The following is an 18,754-nucleotide window of genomic DNA, read 5'->3' as shown; positions in this document are numbered from 1 at the left end:
TAGACCTGAGAAGCCACAGTGATGGCTCAGGCAACTGGGCTCCTGCAACCCACATGGAAGACCTGGGCTGTGATCTTGGCTCCTGTCTTGGACCCTGGCCAAGGTCACTGGAAACACCTACAAAATAAACCAAGGGGATGATATCTTTTTATTTCACTGCGTGTTTGTGTGTCTCAAATAAAAAAAATGTGAAATGTCATAAAATGGTAGACACAAAGATTACTTCAAGATAAAATAAAAAACACAAGTGATTCACGTGAGCAAAACTGTGGATTCCTGATTTACCATTATTTTCCTCATAATTAAAGAACAAGTTTTGGAAAACACCATATTTATCCTTTAGTTTACAAAGAACATTTTAGGAGCTGGTGCTGTAATAGGATAAAGCTCTGTGTTGGAGTATCAGCATCCCATATCCAGGCTGATTCATGTTCCACGTGCTCCACTTCCCATCCAGCTCCCTGCCTATGTCCTGGAAAAGCAATGGAGGATAGTGGAAGTTCTTGGACCCCTGTATCTGTGTGGGAGATCAGGAAGAAGTGCCTTGTTCCTGGTTCTGGATCAGCTCAGCTCCTACCGTTGTGGCCTTGTGGGGAGTGAACCAGCAAATGGAAGATCTCTCTCGCTCTCTGTCTCTCCATCTCCCTCTGCAAAATCGAACTTTCAAATAACAGTTAGATAAACCTTTTAAAAAGAACATACTTGTATATAGAAAAGATATTGTTTGCGATTTTAATGTATTGGCCTTTAAAAGGATTTCTTAATATTTTTGCGGGGAGGGGAGGGAATAGAACCATTTGTATGTGACAAAGTTTTAAAAAGTATTTTCTACACTCTCAATCAATTGTCCAATTTTTTGGACTATCCTGAGTCATTCAATTTCTCTGAAGTGCTTGAGGGCATCTCTGCTGCTGCATTCCCATAATTAATCATTTCCTTCATGGTTCGTTTGGCCTGGGGACTCTCATTAGCCTGATATATCTAGCCTCTTCTCAACTCATAGCCCTTAGTTTTTTTCTAGTTTCCTACAGGTTTTCCATTGAAGTTTATTTTTGTCCTGCAGTCATGATCACACAGGGGCTGGCGGGAGATTGATTAGAAAGAAACAACGAATGTCTTTATTTGTAATCAGACAGAAACAGAACACACCAGAATACACTTTCCAAAGATTCAAGTGACTAAGGAGAGGAATTTTCTATATGAGCAAAAAGCTTTGTCAATCATGTTTCTTCAGGGGACTTCTACTAAGACAGAGTAGAAACAAACTGGCACAACTATTGCGATGGACAGTTGGGAGATTCCTCAGAGATCTGAAACTAGATCTACCATATGACCTAGTCATCCTGTCCTCAGGAAATTACCCACACAAACTGAAATCAGCATGCAAGAGAGATATTCATACACTTATGTTTATTGCAGCACAATTCACAATGGCTAAGATATGGAATCAACCCAGACGTCCATCACTGGATGACTGGATATAGAAAATGTGGTATGTCAGTACTTTGGAATACCACTCAGTCATTGAAACTGAAATCCTGTCTTTTGCAACAAAATGAACAAACATTATGTTTTCCCTGATCTGTGGTAACTAATACACAGAGAACATAACAATCTGATCTATATGAAGAGGAGGGGCACCTTGAGATCCGGTTGATGCTTACAACCTGTGTCTGTATTCTTGAGGAACGTTTTTAAGATTTATTGTTAAAATCTTTACCCAATGCAGTGTTAAGCCTATGACTGTGAAATGAAATTACAATATATCCTTTTAAAGAAAAATTTTTAAGCAATAAAATAAGGAGGCGAGGGGGTGAGGAACGTGGTGACAGAGAGGGTAGGGTGGGAAGCCTCACTGTGACCCAAAATCTGTAATGTTCATTTTATATAAGCAATAATAATAAAGAAATGGACTGCAGAGGCTGATTTGAAATGCATATTCATCGCATTTTCCATTCCAGTTTTTAGAAAAATACTTTTACTCTGAAAAATAAAAATATGTCTACAATTAGATTGAATAGAACTAAATACAATTAGCAAGGATGACAGCCTGCCTGAAACACCAACATTCCACATGGGTGCTGGTTTGAGCCCCAGCTAATGGCTGCTGACATACCTGGAAAAGCAGCAAAGAGGGCTCAGATGCTTGGCCCCTGCACCAATGTGGGAGACCCAGATGGCATTCCAAGCTCCTGGCTTCAGCCTGGCACAGCCTAGCCATTGTGGTCATTCGGGGCATACATTACTACCTGAAAAACTTTTCTAACTTTCCCTTTCGGATAAATAAAACACATCTTTACTAAAAAGAGAACGAAATGTACTCATCACTCAATCTAATGTTCATTCTCTAGGAAGCTCCTTTTTTTTTTCCTTTTGCAAAGACTTTCCTTTAGCTTCCCTGTGTCAAGCCTTAAGAAACCCTCCTTAAAGCAACAGTCAGTAAATCCTTTGAGGGTCTCTCTCCAAAATGCATCCCTACTATTCAAATGTTGCTTCGATAAAAGCAAACATATCAAATGTGTAGCTCTGTGGTCTTTTTAAATAGCTCATTTTTATTTGAGAGGTAGGACATTACAGATTGAAAGAGGAAGAGAAGGAAGGCAAGGGAGAGAGAAAGGGGAGGAAGGATAGAGGAGGAAAAAAGGGAGGGAAAAGCAAAAGAGTGAAGAAAAAGGGAAAGCGGGAGGGAGGGAGAGATAGGGGTGGCGGGATGGAAGGGAGAGAGGAGAAGGGAGAGGAGAGGGAAGGGGAGAGGGAAGGGGGGAGGAAAGAGGGGAGGGAAGGGGGGAGGGAGAGAGGGAGAGAAGAAGGAGAGAGAAGGGAAAAGAAAAAGAGAGAGATCCATCTGTTGATTTACTCCAGGTCCAAAATAGACAGGAGTGGCCAGGCCAAAACTAGGAATCAGGAATTCCTTCTAGGTCTCCCTCCTGGGTGGCAGGGACCGAAGTACTTGAGCAATCACCTGTTGCCATCTAAGATGCACATGAGCAGCAAGGTGGATCAGAAGCAAAGGCAAGACTGATCCCAGGCTCTCCGATACTGGATTTGTGGATGTGCCAAGCAGAGGCTTAAAACACTGTGCCATATTCCAGCCCCATAGTCTATCAGAGCTGAATATTCCAGTTTTCAACTAATGCTTAGATCAAGAAATAAACTATTGCCTGTAACCTAGGATCCACTATTGTTCCTTCATTAGCCCCTCTGGAGTTGAGCACTATGCTAAGTTTGTTCCAATACTCAAGTGTTGCCTGTTTGAGAATTTTATATTAGTGATTGAATCTCATATGTTACTTTGTGTCAACATGACACTTAAGAGCTGCGTCTGGTTTATATAGTGTAGCTTTATCTTTTTCGCATGTAGCATACTGTGGTGTGGACATACTACAATTTATGTATCCATTGCAGAGTTAACCATCATCTGAGCTGTTCTGAATTTGGGACTACTGCACATGCTGCGGCCGTGAATGTTTTTATACATATACCCTATAGATGTAAAACCATGGGGTTTATATCCAGGATGGAATTACTGTGTCACAGCTTTAACGTATAACCAATGTAAGTAAACATTGCCAAAACTTTTTCTAACATGGCTATTTCTATTGATATCATCAGCTGCTACAGATCAAAGCTTGTGCCATATCCTCACCCAGCATTTGGGATTGTCAAGGCTTTCTCATTTTAGTCATTTTGGTAGGTGTACAGAGACAGAACACTGTCATTTGAATTTGTGCATCTCTGATGACTAATGAAGTTGTGTACTTTCCTATAGGCACCTGTATTCTATCTTACAATGCTTCTCTTCTTATCTCGTTCCTATTTTTCTACTTGTTTGTTTTCCTTATGACATAAAGGAGTTACATATTCTTCATACATAAGAGTCTTTAGTCATACATTTGTGTTGCAAATATCATCTCCCACCGCCTGGCTTTGCCTGCTTATTGCCTTGCTGGCATTTTTTGATGAGCAGATTTTATAGCTGTTGTTTCCACATTGATGGTACTTTTCGTACCCTATTTAAGAAATTCTTGTTTAAGTGCAAAATAACAGCCCACATTTGCCTCTGAAAGTTTCATTGTTTTCTACTTCATAGTTAGACCTACAATTCATTTGGAGTTGGTTTCTGTGTATTGAATGGGGAAGGGGTTTGGATTCACTTTTTTTTCCCTATGTGGATATGTGACTGACTTACCCATCGTTGTGAACTTGACATCATTATGGTCTTGCACTCCTGCACTGCACTATAACTTCCTCAATCATTTGTAATCCAATTTTATGGACCCATTTTTGGATTCCCTACTCTGTTTCAGTAGCTGATTTGTGCATACTGGTGTCAGGACCACACTGTTACTGTAGGTTGGCAATATGCTCGAGTGGCAGGAACACCTCTCTTAGCTGGGTTGTTCTCCCAGACTGACTCTTCCCTGCTCTTCGCTTTTCATATGAATATTAGATCTGCATATCTATTTCTCAGTACAAACACACGCACATAACACACACACACACACACACACACACACACACACACACACACACACCACACATTCTGTTGAGATTTTAATTGGGACTGTGCTGGGTGTGTGGATGATCATGTAGGACACAGTCTCTCTGCGTATAACAAATGTCAAGAGTGAGGAGGTGGGAGCTGGTGTGGTGGCATAGCAAGGTAATCCTCCACCTATCCCTCCACTGGCATCCCATGTGGGCACTAACTCATATCCTGGCTGCTCCACTTCTGATCAGCTCCTTGCTGTAGTTTAGGAAAGCACTGGAGAATGGTTCAAGTCCTTGGAACCCTGCACCCATGTGAGAGACCTCAAAGAAGCTCCTGTCTCATGCCTTTAGATCAGCTCAGCTCTGCCTATTGTGCCATTTGGGGAGTGATCCAGCCTATGGAAGACCTTTCTTTGTGACTGCTTTTCTGATAAAAACTTAAAAATAAATCTTGGGCCCAGTGCGGTAGCCTAGTGGCTAAAATTTTTGCCTTGCATGCACTGGGATCCTATGTGGGTGCCAGTTTATGTCCCAACTACTCCACTTTCCACCCAGCTCCCTGCTTGTGGCCTGGGAAAGCAGTGGACAATGACCCAAAACCCTGGGATCTTATACCCAACCGGGAGACCCAGAAGAAGCGCCTGGCTCCAGATTGGCTTGGTTCCAGCCTTTGCAGCCACCTGCAAAGTAAGCCAGCAGACAGAAGATGTTTTCTTTGTCTCTCCTCTCTGTAAACCCGAATTTCCAATAAAAATAAATCTAAAAATTCTCTAAAATAAAAAAAAGGCAAGAGAGGAGGTTGGATAGGCAAGAGGGCTTGAGCAAGGCAGACTGCAATTGCATATGTTAGCCATTTTGAGCTTTGTTCCAGCAACAGTAAGAAGTTGTTAGAGAGTTTTAAGTGGTTGGACACTGCGAGAACACCCTTGTCTTATGGGAATCTAACGCAACAGAGAGAAACAAGTATAGAATGTCATCTCATATCATGTCTGATCATAGCTGCCTTTTCCCCTGGGTGATACCTAAAGTGTCACAGAAGTGACCTGGAGGCAATCAAATCTTTTTAAACACAGCCTCAAATTCACTGCTCAGAAACTAGTAAGTCCCAGTCAGTGTGAGCGCTTCTGTCTGTACCATGGTCATGCCACCCATGCCACCATGGAGCTGCTGGGCTGTTACCTACGTCATATCTGTACACTACTGTCATACAGGAAGGGCCGTATTCTCAGGACAGCTATTGTTGATGAACTTGAGCAGGGGCTCGGGTTGTGAAAGACAGGAGGGGGAAATGGAAACTGGAAAACTGGGTCTCAGTTCTAATATCCATGCCAGCTGAGCCTCCTCTAGGCTCACATGCTCTCAGAGAACGCACAGAAAGGCGTTTCACATGTCTCGGGGTTCTCTGCCCTCACTCAATTAAGACTTTTTGGTGTGTGTATTTATTTAGGATTTTTAATTCAGAGGGCACAGTGGAATTTACACAATTATCTACCAGGAAAAAGGTGTGGATTTTGTAATAAGGGTACGATTCTCTGTGGTTTTGCAGTACCCAGTTGCAAAGGGCAAAGTGTGTGACTTCATCTGTGAAAGACGTTTTTGACCTCCGAATGAGCTAACTCATGTAACTCCCTAGCCATTTCCAGGCTTCCCCAATCTGATGTCAAAAGAGACAGAACTTGCTCGAGTCTCCATTGAAACCGGCAGCTACCTTCGCAATGACAAGATGCAGACTTCTAATCAGCATTTCAAAATCTCCATTTTCCAGTCTGCCTGAAGAGCTTCAGATAGCTGAGCATACAACACGTAATCTAAAGGGTTTTCTAAGTTTTACACATCCAATTGCTTAGAAACAGTTATTTTGAGGCCGAGATTCTACTGTGGCTAAGTCTGATATTGCATTCAAGTCTCTAATATTCCCTTTTCTAAAACTCGCATTGGTATCTGGCGTTCTTTGCATTGCTTTTCTAGCTAAAATCCTTGGCCCATGTCACATCTACTCATCATGGGTGTTCCAAGAGAGTCAAATCAGAAAAGGACAGAGTTAGAAGCCTTCTATTGCCCGCTGTTTCTAGAAGAGCTTAATTTATCCTCTAGGCAAATCTTACTCATCCTTTTCAAGGGCCGGGATATTGGGAGAAGAACCCTGTGCCACAGAATGGTTTGTTGCATTTTTGCTACAAGAAAATGGTCATCCATAGTCCCTATCTTCAAAAGCCAGGAGTGTTTTTGCAACCAAGGTGTACTCGGAGGGACCTGCCACTTTTCTGGACTCCCCCCTCTGGATGTTCTCTAAAGTGAAGAAAACCACATCTGGGCATGCTGCAGTCTGTCAAGCATTTGGCAATTTGTGTTTTTCACTTCTAGCATTCAAAGACTTGTTGTCCACAGAAGAGAAAACACACAGTTGGTCGTTCTGAGCAGGGCTTATTTCACTTAGCATAAATGATCTCTGTTTTCATCCATTTTGTTCAAAACATCAGGAGTCAAAACTTCATTCTTCTATTTGATTAATATTCCATCTTGTGTACCTAACAACTTTTAAAATTTAGTCACCAATTAATGGACATCTAGGTGGATGTATTTCCAGAAGCTAATTTTTATAGAGTATAAAAGTTATAAATAATTGGTGTGTAGTTATAAATATTACTTCACTGACTCATACTATGCACCTAACAATATACCCGTCTTTTCCCACATTATCATCATCAGCAGCAGCAATCCCTTTCTTGGTAATATTAGCACCTTTTTAAAAGAAAAATATAGTATATATTTATTTATACAATTTTAACACTTTATGTGAATGTGGAAAATGTCAAAAACTTAAATTTTGGGCCTGGCGTCGTAGCCTAATGGTCAAAGTCCTCACCTTGCATGCACCGGGATGCCATATGGGCACCAATTCATATCCTGGCTACTCTACTCTCTTTCAGCTCCCTGTGTATAGTCTGGGAAAGCAGTAGAGGATAGCCCAAAGCCTTGGGAACCTGCACCAATGTGGGAGGCCCAGAAGAAGCTCCTGACTCTTGGCTTCAGATCACCTCTCAGCTCCAGTTGTGACCATTTGGGAGTGAACCAGAGGATGGAAGCTCTTTCTATCCTTCTCTGTGTAAATCTGATTTTCTAGTGTAAATAATTAAAAACATTAAATTTTAAAACTAAGAAGATAAACTTAAGATTTTTACCAAAAATGTAAAAGGTCTCTAAAATGAAAATTGTAAAATACTAGATAAATAAAAGATTGCACCAAAAAGGGGGAGAAAAATCTTTCAAGTTCTAGATTGAAAATATATCACTAAAATGCCCATATTACTCAAAGCAATTTAAAAATGTTATCCCAGTCAAAATACCAAAATTTCTTCTCAGAAATAGAAAAAATGCTAAAATTTACACGAAACACTAGAAACTTCCAATAGCTAAAACAATTTCAAGCAACATGAATAAAGTTAGAGTCATCAAAATACCAGATTTCAAGGCATATTACAGGGCATTATTAATCAGAAAAGCCTGGTACTGGCAGACAGACACAAGGACCAATGCAACACAAGAGAAACTCCATAGACTAATCCACATGGCTACAGTGTTCTACTGCTGGGGTCCGTGCAGTAGGTATGGATGACACGAAGGTGTGAAGAGAACAGCTCCCTGCTTGGCAGGGCCTGGGGAGCTTCCAGCTGTTTGGCAGGGCCCGGCGATTTCTCTCTGACCACCTTGACGCAGTCTCACCCCCTGTTTGCATGGACACTCAAGTATCCCACTAAGAATTCTGTAATCTATTGAGGCATTGTTTGCCCCTGTGAGATGGCTTTGGCAACTACTGTGAGCTTAAGAGTTAATGTTATTGATAATGTCTTAGTGAATGGGCCTTTAACTGCGTGCAGGAGTACAATTAAACCCATGCCATTTCTGGACACCTTATTGTGTGCCTACCCATTGCCCTGAAATCGGGCCCAGACATATAGCATGCCTTCTGGGAAACGGCTTAACAAGAATTTTACAAACTAATGGAAGTGATGGGAGTATGAGCTGAAACTGCTATGGCAAAAATATAGTTGCTGTGACCTTAAAGGTTAACCTGTCCTTGCAACTCTTTAGAGCATAGAAAATGTAGCTACTTTAGCCACTTTCATAATCTTTTAACTAGAGGAAATATAGGATGATTCTATTAACATCACAGAGATATACTTTTGATTATTGTTTGATTGCTTATGAGGCGGTAGAGCCTGCAGTCGTAGGGGGATTTAATGTTTGAAACTTTTTGTCTTAGATCCTTATATTTTTTCTCTTTTGATGTATTTCTCCCATTATGTGATAGATAAAGTTGTGAAAATCAAATGTAGTAAGAATGTTTTACTAATTAGTAGGTAACCATCTGTGCCTTGGCCTTGGAGTTCTGGCTGTCACCTGGTGGTCACTTCTGAAGAATGAATAACGGCTTGCTTTAAAGAAACTGATTATAGTAACTTACAGAATTATCTTTAAGAGCACCTGGTTGACCATGAAGTAAAAATTAAGTGAACATCTGTGCATGCTGTCTTAGTTCTAAAGTAAAAGATAAAAAATCAAACGTTTGTGCAGAAGCTTGAGAAGCGTTTTGAGTAAATAAAAAGGACAGTTTTTTCCTGGGCTGTTGTGAGAACGCACCAAACGTCTGTGTCTGTGTCTTTCTTTATCGCCGACTCCACGCACCCTTCCCGAGCTCTGAACTCAGCTGGAGCTGGACTCCGGCATTCTACTCTGTGACAAACAAGCTAACATCAATCATTGGAGAAAAAACAGACTCTCCAATAAATGGTATTGGGAATATTGGTTTTATGTGTGTAGAAGTATGACATAAAACCCCTATCTTATACCTTACCAAAAAGAACAATTCACAATGGATCAAGGATTTAAGTCTATGACCTGACATTATCAAATCACTAGAGAAAAACCTTGGGGAAAGACATAGGCACATCCAGAGAGGTCTTGAAAATACCCCACAGGGCCTGGCATGATGGCTTAATGGCAAAATTCTTACCTTGCAAGTGCCAGGATCCCATATGGACGCTGGTTCATATCCCAGCTGCTCCACTTCTAATCCAGCTCAGGCTTGTGGTCTTGCAAAGCAGTAAAAGAAGACCCAAAGCCTCAGGATCCTCAGTTATGTGGTAGACCCAGCAGAAGCTCCTGGCTCTGGGCTTTAGATCAGCTCAGCTTATGCTGTTTCAGCCATTTGGGTAGTGAACCAGCAAACAGAAGATTTTTCTAGACTTCTCCCTGTGAATTTGATCTGCCTTTCCAATAAAAATAAGTCTTTGAAAAAAGAGAGAAAGAACACAGAAACACAGACAGTAATGACAAAAATAGACAAACAGGATTACATCAAGCTAAGAACCTTTTGCACTGCAAAGGAAACCTTCAACAAAGAGGTAGCTGACAGAATGGGAGAAAATATTTGCAAGTTATGTAACTGAAAAATGATTAGCTTCCAGCATCTACAAGGAGCTCAAGAAGCTCAATAACAAAACAATCATGAAATGGGCAAAAGACATGAACAGGAATTTTTCAAAAGATAAAATTCAAATGGCCAAGAATGAGGTTTCACCTTACCCCCAGAATGGCTGCCATTCAAAATTCAAAACCAGTAAATGCTGGCGAGGATGTGAGGCAAAAAGTACCTAATCCCCTGTTGGTGGGACATAAACCAGTATGTCCATTATGGAAGATCCTTCAGATATCTAAAAGTAGATCTACCATGATTCAGCCACCCCATTCCTGGGAATTTAGCCAAATGAAATAATACCAGCGTATAATGGGGCATATCTAAAGATCTAAATACCCATATTGTAATTCAAGTCACATTAGCCAAAATACGAAACCAACTCTGATGTCCATCAACTGATGACTAGATAAAGAAAATGCAGTAGATAAACACCAGGGAATACTACTTACACATCAAAGGAATGAAATCCAGTCTTTTGAGGCAAAATGGATGCAGTTGGAAATCATGACACTTAGTGAAATAAGCCAGTGTCAAAAAGATAACTATATTTTCTCTGAATTGTAGTAGTTAATACAGAATATAAAAATGTATATAGGAATTGAAACAAACATTTTGTGATACTTTGTCATTTTTAGCCCTTGGTTACACTCATGTGGAACTGTGCTCTTCCTATTTTTTTTTCTTATTACATATTTTGGTTAGTGGTGAATTAAACCTATGATTAGGTTATAGAGTATTAAAATCATGTCTTTGCAAAAATCAGTGAAGAGGGAGGGAGGGAAGGAACAGGATTATGGCAGAGAAAGAACTACTGTTATCTTTTTATATTTATGAAATACATGAAATCTGCTTTCTTTATGTTAATAAAAATAAAATGGCCATCACAATTTGGCCATAATAATTTTGGGGGTCATTGTTTTTCCTACTATAAATATAGTATAGGATACAACAAAAGAGAAAGTGAGTAAAGCATCATTTCACCAATTATATTTGTAAATGTCTAGATTTTAGCTGTAACAATTTCCTAACATCCTGGAAGAAATACATACATTTTATAGGTCATAGAACAAACACTGCATTCCCACAAAAACAGATCAAAATTTTCTGTTTCTTCTACTCACTTCAATCATGTGTTACTTTCCTGGGGTAAGAATGACGCTACAAAATACTAAATTAGGAAATGAGTGTGTTTCAAGAATTATTTTTCCTAACTAGGTTTGGCTCTGTTTGAAAGCATAAGCTTGCTTAATAATTACACTAGCAGGTGATATTTCTGGATAGGTGTCCAATTCTATTAAAATTTTATGAGTTAGTCATACTGTATAAAGCACCCATGAGTAATCAGGTTCCATAAGAGAAGTGGAGAAGGTTATTGATGGCTAGTGGAATGATAGGGACAAATCTTCCATAAATATGTTTGCATTTTCTGTCACTAATGTGTATTATATATGGCAATCCTTTGCTGAACATTGTGTTGGATGCAATTTTCCAATGTATTCTTAGTTATTAAATAATTTAGATTGAGTTTCATTATTCATTTACATACTTTGAGAAAGCACACTCTGGAATCAAATTTTGAATCTTTTGTCTAACAACTTTAAGGAGAATGCTTATGGTTAGGATTAAGAAGTTTTAGAGCAGTAGGTTACTGAAGCCCTATGCAGTGGTTTAACCTAAGTGTGGTCTTCTGAAGCCTGATTAAATTGGGGTATGAAAACAGACCTGACTCATGGACCAACTCATATCAACTCAAACTCACAAGAGACTGATGGTTAAAAACGAAATGTCTAATGTGTTAATGCATTGTGAGACTAAGTGATGTGGGAAGTGATACTTAGAATGTATGGAATTAGGAAGTATTGGTTTTAATTGCATGCTAAACATGATTAGGCTGTGACAGTATGACATACCCATTCCACAGGGTTGGGCCTCAGCACCCAACCAGCACATGTGAGAACCAGGGAGGGAGGGGGCAAAGCTGGTAGGGGGGATATGGAGGGCTACCCTACTGGACAGCCATTCCCACTGCAGAGCATGAGCTGGGATGGAGGCAGACCAGATCAGGCCAGACTACAACACCTGTGGGCCTCACATGAGCTGGATCAAGGAAAAGCCAGGCTGGGCTGATTGTTCCTACTGGTGCAAGCATAAATTAGAGTGGGTGACAGTTGGTTGGGCTTTGCCACACCATCAGCTGGCAGAGGTTGGCACTAGGGGCTAATTGTTTCAAGTTAACCAGCAGAACCACATAGAGAGTGCATAATCCGGGAGTGGGAGTGGCCTAGGAGGAAAATAGTGGGCACCTCCCTCTTGGGTTGCTACTCCCCATGGAGAGCACGAAAACCAGGATTGGAACAGGGGTGGCTAGACAGAAAGGTACCCGCCAGTATGTCTGTGGGCTGGATAATAGGGCAGGTGGGTTGCACTAGGCTTCAATGCCCAATGACATGTGCCAGAGCTAAATGGGATGTGGGACAGACTGAACAAGTCTGTGGTACATACTGGCAGGCAAGCTTGGGAACCAGAGTAGGGGGCAGGTCTGGTGGGGGTTATGAGGAGTTGCCCCAACTAGGCTGCAGCTCCCGTTGGTTTGCATGAGGGCCAAATATGAACAATCAGGCTGGATTGCAACACTCTTTGGTACATGTGGAAAATAGGACTGGAAACAGAATTGACCCAGCAATTGCAACCACCAGCATATGCATGAGCTGTTTGGGGCAACAGACTGTGCCAGACCCTTTATGGCAAGCACACACCAAGAATCAGGTCTGGGATCACCTCAGATGAAGTTTCTCTGGAGATCCCTCCAGCTGAACTGCTGATCTCAGAACCCCAACCATGAAGAGACTATGTCAGCCAGTGGATTCTAAGAGATTATCATGCTTGAAATGGTAAGATTGGCAGCAATTCAGAACTGTTGAACTATTACAATTGCTTGAGCAGGACCCTTGGAGCATGCCCTACATTGGAGACCCAGTATGGGTGGGAGACTGGGTGGGGCTTTTCCCTTTATCTCTTCCCTTACCCCGGATACAGAAAAAAAAAATGATATTAATGTGGAAACAATGGTCTTACACACTTTCCTGTAGCCCTTGACCCTTTGTGCCCTAATCAACTATGTAAAGATTATCAAAATAGAAGAATTTTTTAAAAAGATACAAAACAAAATTCTTCCTCATGAAGAGCATATCCACTTTTTAGCTAACTTTCTTTGCCTGAAATGGAGCTGTATATTTGAATATTATGTATGTGTGCAGTTATAAATAAAACATGTTCATGAATTCCATTTGACTACTGCCTTTTGCATATTTCATATTTTGTGTAGAGTGGGTGAAGAGGACTGTGGGAAGAAGATCATATTAATTGACAAAGCAAAAAATAGAAAAATAATATGTTTGATGATAACGATGACAAAGCTATCAGCTCTACCTCAATGTTAGTTCATCACAGTTCATTTTTCAATCTCAGAGTATCTTTGCAGGCTCAAGATATTTTCTCCTCAAACAAAATTTTCTCCTCTTCTCCTCTTAATTCATAGGAACTACGAATCATGAATGGTGGAAAAATCTAAGGCTCTGATTAATTAATAACAATTTGCCATCTGGTCCAGATGGACCAACCCATCTGGTGTCTGCTGCCAACTAGTATCAACATGTCTTCCAGATGTCTCTGCTGCGTGTAATTATTAAAGTTTGTACTTGATTTCAAAACAGATGTAGAAGGGCAAAGTATTTCTGTTTCATCACAATTGAGGTTGTGATGGTCTTCACTTTTCTGACAACCCTAATCTATTAATATGAAGTCATTAGCTGGAGAGTATTGGTGAAGTTATGTTGGGGACACAGCCATTGTGAAGTAATGATATCCACGGCTGTAAGAAAAGAGCAGGTCCGAGGGAAACTCAATCATCTCCTCAAAAGTGAGCACTATGCTAATGACCAACTACAGATTTTCCAGAACAGTTACATAATTGCTGTCCTAGGTCCTGAAGTTCCAAATGAGGAGTTTAAAAACAACACTAAGAAGAATTAATTATCAGTGAGGCTTGAGTCTTACATATAGGTACTTAAGTGGTGCATGGCACACAGAAATACAACACTGGACTTAAAATTGTGTAAGTTGGATGTGAGTCTTGACTCTGTATTGTGTAAACTGTCTGATTTTGGCTAGTCATTTAGCATCTCCAAAACTGTCTTCTTAATTTTGAAGTGTTATCACAGGAATCCCAATGAAGTTCATTTAAAACTATAAATCAAGACAGAACTATTCCACAACCTTTTGGAATGAGTTAACATACTAATGGCTTTTAATAAAGTATGAATCAATTTGATGAGTATTAGTTGAGAACCTACTCCATATAAGATGTGATGCTACATGTCATAGACCAGTGCAGGACTGGCATTCATTCACTGTACACTGCTACCACTAGTTCACCTGTTTCTATTACCATCCAGTCTCACTGACTGATGTTTGTTCCATAATGGTTGTTAAAGTTTTGAAGATCAGCCATTAGTGAAAAAATGAAGGAAATGCATTTTTTCTTAACCTTTGTTTGCTCAAGCCTTAGGGTTAGCTCCACTTTCCAAAAGCACTAACATGAAGGAGCTAGTTAAAGCACATTAGTAGAGCAACAGTGGACATACACCTTGGGCTGACAACACATGAATTCAGAGAATAAATTAGAATAAACTAGGGAGTGTCAGTGCATCAATGATGCTTCATTGACTGTACTTATCATGTGATTTAATTGACTAACAGTATCAGCTTAGCTCAAGAATACAGCTTTAGCTTACATTTTCATTGGTGGAATTTGAGGCCTCACACTTTGACTCACGGATTATTTTTTGTGTTGTTAATGCTACTATTGATACCCTCAACTAACTCTTCACAGCAAATACGTGCAGTACAATGCACCAAACATGTCCTTATTGCCTTGAAGGATTGCACAATCAATAATACTGTTCTCATTTTATAGCCCAGTTCTGGAGCTCAGAGGGTGATTTGTAAATTTCCTAGGGAGAGTTGACTAGAAAGTGATCTTTCAAATCTGGGCCTCTTAATTATCACATATTGAATTAGAAGCATGATTAATGGACTTCCTGCCCCTCACTGGTGCTTTTTCTTCTTTAGCCATATTCATTCTCTCTCTCTCTCTCTCTCTCTCTGATCTCTCTCTGATGCTTCCACTGCTCATTCAAATTATAGTTTCGATTGGAAATCCACAATCACACATGGGAAAGGAGGAAACCTCCATTCTTTCCACAGCTATGAAGATAAACTGTATCTTCTGAGCAAATGGGAACATGTCAATCATCACAACAGAATATATAGTGAATAATAGGGCTCCTCTCTTTGTTGCTGATGTTCCTGCTACAGGGTGCATAGAATTCTAGAGGTTATGAAACAGAATTCACATTGGTCATGACTTTATCCTATGCTGGATACTAGATGGGAGTTTTCCCATCATTGCTTGATGTAATTAAGAGGCTTTCCATATTAAGACACCCTTATGACTCTGGCTTCATGATAATTCACTGCATGGTAACCTGCACCCACTTTTATTGGATTCTAGTGTTTTTCATTTCCTTTCTCTTCTTCCAGCAGGATTGTGTTTGAAAGATCATATTGACAGATTGCTGCCAGAGGATATTTTTAGAGCTATGGATAAGAAAATCTCCAGCAAAGGTCAGATCCTTCACTGTTTTAATTAAATTGCAGCAAGAGAAGATTAAATCATAAGGGTGGCTAGCCTGCCACCTCTACAGCAATGTACCCAAACACTTCATAAGTCTTCTTCATTACCACACCTGCGTAACAGTGACGTGAGATGCCAGGGCCAGCTTTTCATTTAAAATGAGGTGTGATAATTACTCAGCTTTTTGGGAGTTGTCAACGGAAATTTAATAATGTTTTGTAGACCCATAGTGACTCTGAAATCACTTTTACTGGTATAATACTTCATTATTTCTTCTTTATACAGGAGCAAGTGAGTTTTAATTGGTAGGGTCCTGTCATTAGTCATTTAACACCTTCAACTTCAACCCTCTCCATAATTTTCAGAAAAAATATATGTCCATGGAAAATTTTCAAAACAATTCTTCCACTTACTTACCTTCTCATACATCCTTCAGACAGGAAAATTGGTTGAGCCTATTTGGAAATCAAATGCCAAGCACAGATTTTCTTAGGAAAAAAAAAAAGTTTTGCTCAAGGGAGAAATCAGTTGGAGATTCTTCCTGAAGAGTTTGAAGGTGACTCTCCTGAGCTAGTGCTGCTACATAAATGAACACACATCTCCCACTTAAGTCTGATTGAACCACAAGCCAACAAAGTCCAGCTCCATTGATGATTCACCCTAACCTGACTCTACGTGAGCAAGAATGAATTTCAAATTTGGCTTTCTTATGTTACAAGTTAGATATTAACATAGTTATAGAAAATATCAGAAGATACTCTGAGCTACTCTTAAAGGATCTAAAAGAAGGCTCTCACCTCAGTTAAAACTGGAAGGGTTGGGGCGAGGAGCTGATTTAAATGAAAGTCTACTGGCCTTTTTTCACATAGGAAATGGTGAGAATGACTGCAGTATCTCCACATTTCCATATACTCCTTTGAGTAAAGCCTCTCCACATGCTCATTTAGCTGAGCATCTCCCACCCAAGACAGCTAGGGATCCACTAGCTCCAATGACTGCAAATTCAATGGCAATCTGCTTCTTTGGATAACTAACTGTGGTCTAAAATCCAGTCCCCCACTACTGTCCCAACTCCCTCAACTTCTTCATGATCATAGTTCTTGGAAGAGTTCTCCCTTCTACTTCTATCTGTTCACCGACGTCTCTAATCTGTTCTCTCCTTTGGATTAGGCCCAGTCAATGTTACTGAAACTGCCTTCAAAAGGTCACTGACTATGGAACTTGACAGTCTAAACCACTCAGTCCTTCCAAAAATGCCTCTTGTTTTTGGTACCTGCGTCACTGCTATCTTTGGATTTCCTCCCACCTCTTTATCCTTTTCTTAGGGGAGCCTTGTCCTTCATTTGTCCCTTCTGCTGCTCAGAGTTCATTCTTAGGCTAGCTCTTACTTTCTCTGAGAGCCCAGTTATCTAAATTTTCCATTCCTACTAATTGCTAATAATGTCCATATTTGTGTTTCTACTATAGCTTATTAATGGGAATACCAGATCCACTAATACAATGAACCTGTGAGACAGATCTTAGATATATAGCAGAAGCATCAATCTGTCTGCAGTTGAATTCATGCTGTTCTCCCCAACCATCTAAACATAAACGCCTTTTTTAAAAATCCACAGTGATTAAGAAAAGATTACTGTGATTCTACCTGAGGTTCTCATCTGTGCATTTAATTCCTTTCAAACTTTTTTAAAGATATATTTTCATTTGAAAAGTAGAGTTACAGATAGAAGGAGAGAGAGGGAGAGAGAGCTCTTCCATTTGCTGGTTCACTTCCCAAATAGCTGCAATGGCCAAAACGGAGTTAATCCAAATCCAGGATGAAGGAACTGCTTCTGGGTCCTCCATGTGGGTGCAGGGCTCCAAAGGCTTTTGGGTCTTCCTCATCTGCTTTCCTAAACCATAATCAGGGAGTTGGATCAGAAGTGGATCAGCTGGAACATGAGCTAGCACCCATCTGGGGTGCCAGACTCTTAGGTGAAAGCTTAGCCTACTATGCCATGGTGCTAGCCCCCATTTAATCCCCTTGTTTCCATTTCCATTGTATTATTGCTATCCATGCCACTCAATTTCCCTGGCTAGATTCCCCCAGTAGTTTCCTAATTGTCTTCATGTTCTAATCCTTATTGCACTGTACATCCAGGACCATCTTTCTTTCCTAGAGATTTTATTGCGTTACTTTCCCCATGAAACCATGAATGTCTTAGCATAAAACATGGATGACCTTGGGCAAGGTTTCTCTGGGGATCACTTCAACTGAACCGCTGCACTCAGAACTTCAACCATGGGGAGAGTTGAAGTATATGTGAACTGACCATGAAATCTGTGTGTCATAACGGGGCCTCCTCAGTGGCTTGCATGGATCAGTGGAAAGCATACCTACACACACAGAAGATTTGGCAGTCCATTGGGCCTGCAGAGGACATTTGGTACCAAAGCAGAGGAAGGAGAGCAAAACAAATTGGTCAACTACCCCAGCCAAGCATTGACAACAAATATCTGGGTGAATAGAGACTCTAACATAAATTATGTCAGCCAATGGAACTTGGAAGAATTTACTCATCGTTGGAGTGAATTGCATAGTATTTTAGAACTACTGAAACCACTTGAGCAGAATCCTTGGCGCATGATCCATATGGGCGACCCTGGCATGACATCGGGTGGCCGTTCCCCATCCCTAGGGACTGAGGTGCTTGGGAGGCTGGATGTGGTTTCTCCCCTACTCTTTCCCTTACCCCTAGATATAGGAAGAAGAAAGAAAATTTGGAAACAGTGGTCTTACCCACTTTCCCCTGGTTCTCAACTTTTCCCATCCTGATCAATGATGTAAATATCACCAAAAGTAAAATAAAACATAACCTCTATAACATGAATTAAAATCATTTTCTCGGGTTGCTTTTTAAATTCTCTAACTGCATCCTTGTTGGAGCCATGATCCTACCTTGTACGTTTCTCCTCAGTGCTTACTCCCTATTGGTTCAATTTCTACTATAGTCCTATTCTCCCTAGCACACTCAGTTAACACCTTATTTCACTTCTTTATTAATAGCAATCAGACCTCAAGCACCACTTCAAGTGTTCACTTGATGCAA

Source organism: Ochotona curzoniae, unplaced genomic scaffold, assembly GCF_017591425.1.
Source record: "Ochotona curzoniae isolate NIBS_2020 unplaced genomic scaffold, NIBS_Ocur_1.0 contig_4501, whole genome shotgun sequence".
Classification (NCBI taxonomy): domain Eukaryota; kingdom Metazoa; phylum Chordata; class Mammalia; order Lagomorpha; family Ochotonidae; genus Ochotona; species Ochotona curzoniae.
Note: the sequence above shows the minus strand (reverse complement) of the source record.